We start from the raw sequence: 12,248 nt of genomic DNA on the forward strand, positions 1-12,248 counted from the left end.
TTTTTAATTCTGTATTGAATTATAACAAATACAGAGGAAAGTACACAACTCATAAGGCAACAGCTTGATGAATTTTCACAAAGTGAACACACCTGTGCAATCAGCACCTGGATCAAGATACAGAGTATCACCAGCCCCCAGAAGCCTCCCCATGTGACCCTCGAGTCACCACCCTTCCTTCATCCCCCAAATAACCACTATCTTGATAACTAACACCACACATGAGTTTTTGCCTTCTTTGGAACATACTACAAGTGAAACATAGATGGTCTTCTCCATTCCTTGGTCTTCATTCCTCAACATCATCCCCACCAGTGACCTTTACCTTCACCCCACCCCCTGTGACCTTGCCATCTTTAATAACTATTCCCACATCTTGTTGGCAATGATTCCACTTTCTGACCATTCACTTCACATGATGTGCTCTTTGTTCAAAACTTCTTTGATTTGCTGTCTCTGTGAAAACATCAGGTCTACCATGTTCTCACCATCCATCACCTCCCTGTGCCCTCACCCCTTCTGGCTCATCTAAGGTTCAGTGCTCTCCAAACTCCCTGGCCTCTTCTCATTCCACTGCATTCACTGGGCAAAACCAATTCAATTTAACCCAACTCTCCACTTAACATGCACCTGCCCCCAGAGTTGAGTGTGGCTTCAGGAAAAGCACACACTGGGCTGACTGGTCTCACTGTAAGTTCAAGTCTTAAGATCTCAGATTGCACCACCAAGCTTCCCTGGTAAACTTCATTCCATTCTCAAAAATGATGCTTTCACACTTCTGCTTCCCTTTTCAAGCTTCCCATAACTCCTCTCTTCTCCCACTCTCAGCTCATTACTTAGACCCATATTTCATGGAGCAAACAATTAGACAATAGTTTTCTCAGCTTCTCACCACCTAATCTTCAACCTACCTACCTCTGCACCCATGCCCTCTGCCTTCTCTCTTGGTGCAATGTTTGATGTGTTCCTTCCCCTATCAGAATCCAATCCCTCACTTGTGCCCTGCCTCTCACCTCCTCCTGCCTACTCAAAAGCACTTCCCCCATAACTCTCTCCTCTATTACACCATCGGCTTCTCCCTCTGCACTTGATAGGTCCTACCAGAGTACAAATACACATCAGTATCTGCCATCTTAAAAAATAACACTCTTTTTGATCCCCCATCTCTCTCCAGCTACCACCCCAATTCTTAACTCTTCTTGATCAAATTGTCTAAAGTGACTGCCTCTGCATTCTTATCTCTTGTACTCCCCTTTACCTTCTTCAGCCAGGTGCCTAAACTCCAGTTCACTATTGAAACTTCTCTTGCCAAAGTCACCAGGGACCTCCATGTTGCCAAAGAAGTGGTTTCTTTCCAAAGACCCACACATTTTTTGTTGTTGTTTCAGTCCTGATCTCTTTTCTGAGTTTCTCACTCATACAACATAGTGCCTACTCACTTACAACACCAAGATTTCCAGTAGGAAACTCCAGCACCGGTACACATCAATTACGTACACTGAATCACATCTGTTCTGTTTAGAAAAATACCTCTTCTTATCGACAGGTTCCTATGAGAATATCAGCTGTTAATTATTTTAATATCACTCCTTACTTCTGAAATATAACATGTCCAAATCCAAACTCTTTACCCTCAAAACTGTTCCTCCTCCACTCTCTGCATCTCAGTCAAACGGCACCAACCACTACTCCGTTGCTGTGTGCTCTTTATCCTTCTTTTCTTTATAATATGTCTTCCTTCCCTCCATCCCTCCATCCCTCCCTCCCTCCTTCCCTCTGCGGCTTATACTTTAACCCTCCTCAGCTCTCAAAGACCTGAAATGGCCGGTAGCTTCCAGAAGAAAGCGGCTCTTTAGGTTTCCTTTCGCAGCCTTCCCCGCCCCTCCGTGGTTCTGACAGCTTTCAGTGGCTCCTGCAGCCTGTACATGTACCCTCACCTTATTCCAGACAGAGCGCCTACTCCTGAGACCACGACGCCTACGGCATACCTGCCAGCGCGTCTTTGCTCTGCTGCCCCAGCTCGCCTCTCAGGTCTATGCTCCCGCAGTCACCTCCCGAAGGCGCGCGGCCCACTTGTCTGTCAGGTGCGCACGTCCGACGTCCTCCGTCAGGTCTTCACGTCAGACGTCATCCGTCAGATCCGTACATCCGACGTCCGACGTCAGGTCTTCACGTCGGACGTCATCCGTCAGATCCGCACGTCCGATGTTGTCTGTCACGTCGCCCGTCTAACGTCATACCCTGGATCTGAACGTGCCACAGCTAAGGTCAGTGTTTATTTTCTGTTGTTATTATTAGAGAGGGGTGTACAACACAGAACTCAGCTCTAGGGCAGCTCTTAACTTGATCACCTGTAAATTGTGTATCTCCATGTCATAGCTGAGGAAATCTATATTGTTGATAAAATTCTTATGTCTGTGAACAGGTACCTGAAAAAATGGCTGAGGTGGAATCATGAGAGAAAATGAATTCTAATTTAAATGTTGAAGGAGAAAATTATTTACTTAAAGAAAATTTGTGATGCATCCTTTAAAGAGTTAAGTATATCTCAGTTTGCAAGTTGATAATTTTCAAATCAGATTTTCATAGACTGAAATAGCCTGAATATACAGACAGCACTTGCATTGTTTTATGAATATAATTCATGGCACTTTATGTGGGCAACAAAATTCTACCTGTTTCCTGGCTATTTGGAGAAAACAGTGTAAGGAAGGAGACAAATCACTAGAAGTAGTAACACCTCTCTATGAGACTTTTATATTTTACTCTCTTATGAGTTGTCAGAGAAATTGCACCTTGTGATTAATTTAAGAAATAATGCAGCCCGTCCTAATACAGTTATCCATTATTGTTCAAGTCATGTTGGCAGCATTGTTTCCTGGAAACACTTAAAAAGTGAAAACATTATAAACGTTTTGCACTCACTGTTGATTCTTGCTACTGGTTGCCTTTTAGTTTTATTCTCTGGCTCAGAAATTTCTACTCTAAATGTTAGAGAAATAAAAGTAATATTTTCATCATTCATCAAAGATACATATTAATACTTAAGACTAAAAATACCAGTCTTTTTGTTCCAGAAACTATTCTGCACTTGATAATATGAGTAAAGTTTCATTCATTTGAAATATATAGAATATTATATTATAAAAGAAGTCAGGGTATTGCATAATTTTGCAATATGTTATGGTATTATTATATGAAGTCTACAAATTTCTCAATAAGAATACTTGATTTCCTTTAATGTGATTAAGTCATTTATTAATTTATCTGAGCCTGTTTCCCCGCAAAATAAGTAAATAAGTGTAAAATATATGGTAAGATAAACTACAGTGGTTCATTAAACAGGCATGTTTTAATGGAAATATATTTTTCTTGTCATAGATTTTCTAAAATCTAGGTATAAGTATCTATTATAAATATTGAGACTTCTTAATGGAATGTCTGTCAACACTGATGAAATGATTTGTGCATTTTTACAATCACAAGTAAGGGAACAAGAAATTCACAAACCTCTTTGATTTATTTTAATCGCTTTATGTAATTTGGGTTGAATTTTTTTTTAAGAAATATATTAGTACTTAGGTCAAAATAGTTTGATGACATTTATTTTAGTATCTTGTCTCAGATACATTATTTTGTAGTGATTTTAATACCTTAGCTTATTTTCAGGAGCCATTTGTTTACCAGTTACACAATATTTTATTTCTGTAAATACTATCTTCATGAAACATTTTGCATCCTCCAGGACATAGATAAGACAGATCCAACCTTCTCCTCAAGAAACAATCAATTTAAAAGTATGTGCATGGCAGGGACTTCCCTGGCGGTTCAGAGGTTAAGATTCTGCATTTCCACTGCAGGGGGCGCAGGTTCTATCCCTGGTCTGGGAACTAAGATCCCACATGAAGTGTGGCACCGCCAAAAAAAACTTTAAATAAAAGTATTAAAGATAAATAATAATACACAAAATTATAAAACAATTATACAAAATAAAAATCCTCTCTGTAAACCTCCCAAAGTAGCAAAAGATAGTTATATGAAATGATGTTTAAATTGAAGTGAAAATATTCTGAGGAGGATCATAATTCTAAACTGCTCTATGCAAGATTTTATTTTTCAGGGTTGTGGGAGAGGGCAAACACAGCCAGCACTTGTAAAGGACTTACTATGTCCAGTCTTTAAAGGGCTTTGCATCTATACATAGTATAGTCCTCATAACAACCTTGTGACATAAGTACCATTATACCTCTTTTCCATTAATAGGGAAATAGGTACAGAGACATTAAAGAACTTGGCAGTAATCACAAAACAAATCAATGGTCGAGCTAGAATTTAAACCCTTAGATCTAGCTTCAAAGCTTCTTTACTTTTTACTGCTTTTTTACTTTTAACTTCTGTGCTATGGTATCAATTCACACGAATTAGATTCATATACCTATATTTTAGGGAATCTAGGATACTTTCACGATGACTCTTAATCTTGTCACAAAGTGTCAACCGAATTTTTCACACAACCAAGTTATGTTAGGCCCTTGCCTGTTAGGAATTGTAATCTTGCAAGCCACAAACTTTGGTAATATGTACTCCTATTTTAGAGAGGTTAAACTGTGGGGAAATGCATATGAGAATTCATGAAATAGATGGTAATCCTTAAATATCTTTAAATAAGCCTTATTAATTTTGACAGGACCAAATAGTTAACATTTTCGTAGAACTAATTCCTCCTTGCCTGTGTCAAGTCTTTGCTCAATGTTCACTGTCAGTGGTATTTTCTGGAACACTCACCGCTCACCCACAGTATTCCTAATTCGGTATACTCCACTCTGCTTTTCTTCTTTTCCATAGTTTTATCATTTTGTAACATGCAATAGATATTATTAGTTATGTTGAATATTGATGTCTGCCTTCGCTGATCACTGTCCCCTTAGAATGCAAAATCATTGAGGGAAAGACTGCTGTGCTGTTCACTGATGTATATCTAGCACATAATCATAGTCTGGTACATGCCAGAAATTCTATATGTATAATTTTTAATGTCAAGAAAAATTTATCATCATCAAAAAATAAATTCATACTGTGTGATCAATGTTCTTATAAGACTGGCTAGAGTTACATTTCTTTACTTATTTTTATCTGAGATATATCTGTACAATTTGCTTGTGTAGAAAAAGTGTATAACTTTTATGTATTTAATGTGACATTAAAACTGCCAATATACATCATCAGTGATCATCCAGCTGTTGAATAATTCTTTCAGTTTACAGTTTGGTTAGGGAAGAACCACACACTAAGCTGAACAGTAAAAAAATAAACTAATTGCAAATGTGCTTAACGTCTCCAAATCTCAGTTTGCCTATCTATAAAATGCAGACAGAAATAGTACACATCTCATAGGGTCATTATGAAGAATATGTGAGATAACTATTTCAAGGATTAAGAAAATAGTGTTAACTATGATGTTGTTACACAAGAGTAGATGACGACTTCATCTGGATGGTTATTTTCGGGGATATTTATAAAAGCACTGTACTTGATGAGGATTTTTTCCCTAGATTCACTTAAATAGATTCACTTAGTTATTGATTACTTCTCTTTAAAATGTCTTAGAATGGCAAAATGTAACGTACGTAAACAGACTATATCTGTGTCCATCACAACATTCTAACCAAACTTCAAAAATATATCTGCACAAACATTTGTTTTCCCCACCAATAAATTTCTAGTACTCAATCTCATACTACTTGATAATTATGCCTTTGAGACCAATAGACATCAAGGTGCCAGTAATGTAAATTCTGTTTGCGTACGTGTAATACAGTTATGATAGAATCATAACCTCATTTTTACAAGAAACAAAATAGTTTCTCAGACTTTGCTATGATAGACCAGTATCAATTTGAATGAGGCATCATATTGTAGTCCTTAAAATAGCTCTGAGAATGGAGGGTGATAATGTATCTCATACAAAGAAAATGACAGAATTGTCTTGAGAATGAGACAACTCATAGGTGAAGAAAACCTGAATAGTCACTCTACAACAGATTGACTATACGTTTATGTAAACTCTGCATGGTCACCATTTTGAATTCTTTGCATACAGAAAGACACTGAGCACAGTTTAACAATTAGCCTATAAGCAAAAAGTTAAATCAGACACAGAAACTATTCCCAGCTTTCAGGAATATGAAAAAGATTAATAGAGCATTTGGCATCTAAAATACTATTTATTAACCCAATTTTGTAAGTTAATCAGTCACCAGTCCTCTTAATACTAAAAATTATACATGAGTTGGTTGATACTTTAGTGCTCTAGATAAATGTGATCATTTTTTTTTGTATAAAATATGTTCTGTAATGCTGTGATTCTCAAACATTGATATATGCCAGAAACAGCTGGAGAACTTGTTTAAAATGCCGAGTTTCTGTACAGTTTTAACTCTCCTGTGACTCAGATTCAATAAATCTGTTGTAGGTTTGGGGGAATCTGGATTTTAATAAGCAAACTCACTAATTGTGGTGCTGTTGATGGTAGACCACACTTAAACCAAGACTGCACTAAGCCTGTCATTCAAAAATTTAACTTTTTCTTGGTGAAAGGAAACAAGAAGCTGAAGAAATGTGAGTAAAAATATATAGATGCTTTTTGGACAGTAAATTCACCTGAAATTGGAGCCCTTGGCACAAAATATCTCTCCATCAAAACAGTATGTTACTGTCTTTGCAAAACAAAGTACTATACTCTTAGAGAGAGAAACTCAGTTTGAAAATCATGGGGGATGTGGGCTAGAGCTAAGGTTTACTGCAGTAACAAACAACTCCTAGTATCTGAGAGGCATAAAGCAACAAAAATTTACTTCCTGGTTTATACTCTACGTCTATCATGGACCTGCTTATTGCAATCACTCAGGAACTCAGGATGATGAAGTGGCTGCCTACGTATGTGATGTTGGCTTCTATGTCAGAGAAAAGGGGAAGGCTCTAAGAGTCCATGTTTTTGTAAGTAAATACTAACTTCTGGCTTCAGCAATTGAAAGGTTATGACTCATTGGTCAAAACTAGGCACCAAGCTATTTCCAACTGTAAGAGCCAGGAATGCAATCCTACTATGGGCCTGAAAGGTGGGGCAGTGGGGGGAAATAGGAAGATTTGGCTAACGGCAATTATGACTATCAAAAGTTGCCAAAGTCTCTTCTGAGAAGTGCTCCCGTAGCCTAATATCTGAACAAAGTCAGTGAACCATTTATCTGTTAACTAAAGACACTTTATGGCTCAGGGAAATCTACAAGTGAAAAACGCTGTGCATGAGCTGATTAGACATCAACATTATGTCTACTCCAAACAGATGGCAGAAATGTAAAATCTTCTGAAATGGAAAGAAGTTTTAATTATTGAAAGATGTTCTGCATATTATCAACAGAGAAATCTGTCCTATTGACTAACTTTTTTTCTAGAAAGCGATTTATTTTCTGACCAGTGCAGCTTCACTAGTTTTTCTGTAAACAAAATTCATCATCACAAACTGCCCTTTGATTAGTTTAATTAAAATTTCTGCTTCACAGTCACTAAACAAGTGAAACTTAAGGAGTGGGAAAGGGTTAGAAAGTTGCCTTACCATTTAGTTATTCAACAGAGAAAAACATAAAATTTGTTTAGATAGTGGAAGATACCTAATTTTTTAAAGCATAATTCCTTTCCTAAACAATTCCTCTAAAATTTTTAATAGACTCAACACTTAAAATTTTGTAGTCCCTTTATCTTTTGAAGCAATACTTTCTTCTTCACTTTTTAAAAATAATTCTATTGCTTTTATAATTTTGTTTACTTTTATCTTATTTATCAAGACACTACTTTTCCACTGTACAGTGAGGAGGAAGTGTAGCAATTGTCTGTGTTTTTATTATCTTATTAATGTGTTTACCTGAATCCATTCGGTTCTTAAAAGGAAACCAATGTAGTAAAAAATTTAGAAGTGTTCAAATTGTGCTTGCAAAAGAACAATTTAAAAATATTTTTCGGTCTTCCCTGGTGGCGCAGTGGTTGAGAGTCCATCTGCAGATGCAGAGGACACCAGTTCATGCCCCGGTCCGGGAAGATCCCACATGCCGTGGAGCGGCTGGGCCCATGAGCCACAGCCACTGAGCCTGTGCGTCCGGAGCCTGTGCTCTGCAATGGGAGAGGCCACAGCAGTGAGAGGGCCGCGTACCACAAAAAAAAAAAAAAAAGTTTGTCTAATTTGAGAGGAGTTTCAAGTTCTATTTTCTAAGATGGAACATTTCTGATGTATGAAATATATATAAAAGTGATTTTAAAGAGCCAGTTATTTCAGTAACCTCTTTCATTATTTTTATTAACTTCATGCTATTATAAGGTCACAATTCTTTAAGGGAACACTAAAAGGTAGAAATTTGAATGAGATATAATGTTAATAACTATAAGTTTGAACAAATTATTGACAAACTTGAAATTATACCATAGAGCTAATGGACAATTTAGGGTTATATTTTCTTCATACTGATCAAGGCCTAATGTACATTCTGATTTGATACTAAAAATAAGTTCAGTTTCATAAGTATCAATTAATTAAATGAAATTGTAATGTAGTCCTTGTAGACATCAGTAGAACAAAGTGTATGGAGTTTTTTGTCATGATCCCATATGTCTTATTAGTGATAACAATTTTCACACTGCATTCAGATTCACAAAGAAATTCCTTGAGGACCTTCCAGCATTCAGTAAGTCTCTGGGAGGCCCTTCCAGCTCCTCCTTATTGCTGAGTCTCAAACTCAATGTCCCATGCTTCAGATTTCTGCTATGGCATCATGCCACTTTTGATATCAAAAACTGTGCTAGTTAGATATTAATGCATTAAAAAAACAAAATGAAACGAAACTCAAAAACAACTTATTATATCACAATTTTGAGATTCAGAAATTCAAGTAAAGCAAACTAGGAATAGCTTATTTCAGCTTCCTAGTGATTATTAAAAATTTAAAATATACAAAATAATTTTTAAGAAGGGGAAAGGGACAAATGGGAGTAAAATGTTTGTGTCTTTGTCTGAGAAGTGATAAAATTACCTATTTATACATTAAATTGGAATAAATCAGGGATATGACATATAATCTCTAGTATAATCATTAAAGCTTGTTAAAGAAAGTTAAAAAATCAAGATAGTAGAGGAAATAACTGATATCTAAGGTTAATGCAAAAGAGATAATGAAGGAGGTAAAACAGAATACAAATCAAGTGGATCAAACAACAAAAATAGAGTAAGATATTAGATTTAAACACAAACATACTAGTAACTACAATAAATGCAAATATATATTTCAAATAAAAGACAAAGATTGTCAGATTTTTAAAATTCAGTCATACGCTGCTTACAATAGACACACTTTAAATACAAAAATATAGGAATATTGAAAGTAAAAACTATGCAAATATCAACCAAAAAAAGATATATAGCTACATTAATATCATATAAAAGTAGACTTTAACCAAAAAAAAATGATAAAGAGGGATATGTGATAATGGCAGAAGGGTCTTAAAATTTTATGTGCCTAATAATAGTTTTAATTTTAAAATGCAGACAAATTGATGAAGATTATAAAGAGGAGACAAACCCAGAGTCATACTGGAAAACTTAACACTTTTTTATTTCTAGAATTGAGGGATCAAATAGACAAAAAATTGATTAAGAATATAAAAGATTTGAGGATCAAAATTAATCACATTGACCTAATTGACATATATAAGACATTACACCAAGTAACTGCAGAATGCATACTCTTTTTCAAGAGCACTGGAACATTTACCAAAATTGACCAAATGCTGGGCCTCAACAGATGTTAAATAAATTATATAGAGTATGTTATCTTACCAAAATGGTATAAAGTTGAACCCATAAGCAAAATATAACTAGAAAATACCCAAAACACTGTAAATTAAGTTATACACTCTGAAATAAAAAGTCATCGGTCAACAAAGAAATCATAATGGAAAATAGAAAGTATTTTGAAAAGTATGATGGTTAAAACAAACACATTAAAATGGAAGGGTGAACACTAATGGAGGATTAGAGGGAATTGTATACCCTTTACTGAATGAGAACAAAGAGAACCAAAAATCAGATCTAATTATCTGTGTCAAAAAATGAGAAAAATGAAAATTAAACACGATGAAATGGAAATGAGGCAATAATAAAAATAAAAGCTGAAATTAATGGAATGCCAAATGAACAGATAACAGAAAATTAACAATACCAAAAGTTTGTTCTTTTGGTTGTACTATAGCAAAATGGACAGAAGATAGAAAAATCTAAAAATTGTTTGTTTTAAACTCTTCTGGCCTGCCTCACCTCCACTTGGTTCATCTTTTCATAGGCTCCTAAATATACTACAACTCAGAAGTGCAAGTTTGAGGAAGTTAACATCTCATGGAGCAACCCTTGACCAATGTTGCAGAAGAGCTAATAGGGAACATTTCTCATTTCCAGGACTAAGGCAGATAGTTCTGAGATGCATTCTTCACACCTACTTACCAGGTTCCAGGGAATCAAAAACCCTCAGTTCTCAGAGTAGTTAACAGTTTGATTATGCAAATCTGCATTGACTTTCCTATTTCTCTATGTTTCTTCACTCTTGTTTTATGGGATACTTTACTAATTAAGTTACCTCCATCTAAGTCTGTTTTTTTTTTCAACATAGAAGACAGTCTAATGTATTTCAAGTAACTTGTATCTGTAATATAAAAATTCTCACAAAAATTCCAGGCCACATGGTCTCATAAGTGAATGCTGCTAATCATATACACATTCTCCCAGAGAAAAGGAAAACAGGGAAACTTCCAAACATTATATAAGGCAAGCATTACTTTGACATCAAAACCTGAAAAGGAGATTTTTTAAAAAATCAAACCAATCTCTCTCACAAATATAGATACAAAAAATTCTAAAGAAAATATTAACAAAGTGTTCTCTTTTAATACATAAAGGAGGACAATGGATAACAACCCTCTGTGATCATTGCAGTAATATAAATATAGTTAAGGATTTGAAAACTTCATCAATTTTAATCACCATATCAACAGAATGGAGAAAAACTATACAATTATCTTAATACATGGAAAATAAGTATTTGAAAAATCTAATATTTTTTCATGATAAAAATGCTTAGCATGCTATAAATTAAATGAAAATTTCATAATCTTTTAAAGATATCAAATTATGTAGGTCCAAATATTCTAGAGCAAATACCATACACAATGATGAAATATTGAAAATTTTCCCTATAAATTTGGGAATTAGTCAAGAGTGCCTACTCTCATCATCCACCAGAGGGCAGACAGCAGAAGCAAGAAATACAATCCTGCAGCCTGTGGAACAAAAACCACATTCACAGAAACATAGACAAGATGAAAATGCAGACGGCTATGTACCAGATGAAGGAACAAGATAAAACCCCAGAAAAACAACTAAATGAAGAGGAGATAGGCAACCTTCTTCCAGAAAGAGAATTCAGAATAATTATAGTGAAGATGATACAGGACCTCGGAAAAACAATGGAGGGAAAGATCAAGAAGATGCAAGAAATGTTTAACAAAGACCTAGAAGAATTAAAGAACAAACAAACAGAGATGAACAATAAAACAACTGAAATGAAAACTACACTAGAAGGAATCAATAGCACAATAACTGAGGCAGAAGAACGGATAAATGACCTGGAAGACAGAATGGTGGAATTCACTGCTGTGGAACAGAATAAAGAAAAAAGAATGAAAAGAAATGAAGACAGCCTAAGAAACCTCTGGGACAACATTAAACGCAACAACATTTGCATTATAGGGGTCCCAGAAGGAGAAGAGAGAGAGAAAGGACCAGAGAAAATATTTGAAGAGATTAGATTCGAAAACTTCTCTAACATGGGAAAGGAAATAGCCACCCAAGTCCAGGAAGCACAGCGAGTCCCATACAGGATAAACCCAAGGAGAAACATGCTGAGACACATAGTAATCAAATTGGCAAAAATTAAAGACAAAGAAAAATTATTGAAAGCAGCAAGGGAAAAACGATAAATAGCATACAAGGGAACTCCCATAAGGTTAACAGCTGATTTCTCAGCAGAAAATCTACAAGCCAGAAGGGAGTGGCATGATATACTTAGAGTGATGAAAGGGAAGAACCTACAACCAAGATTACTCTACCCCGCAAGGATCTCATTCAGATTCGATGGAGAAATGAAAAGCTTTAC

General features: G+C 35.5%; 1 long non-coding RNA gene across 1 annotated transcript in view; it reads right to left on the bottom strand.

Moving 5' to 3' along the window:
- LOC309809915 overlaps positions 1-12,248 on the bottom strand; it is a 417,454-nt gene that overhangs the window by 325,156 nt on the left and 80,050 nt on the right. The window lies entirely within an intron of this gene.

Source organism: Mesoplodon mirus (genome assembly GCF_964341445.2).
Source record: "Mesoplodon mirus genome assembly, chromosome: 8".
Classification (NCBI taxonomy): Eukaryota; Metazoa; Chordata; class Mammalia; order Artiodactyla; family Ziphiidae; genus Mesoplodon; species Mesoplodon mirus.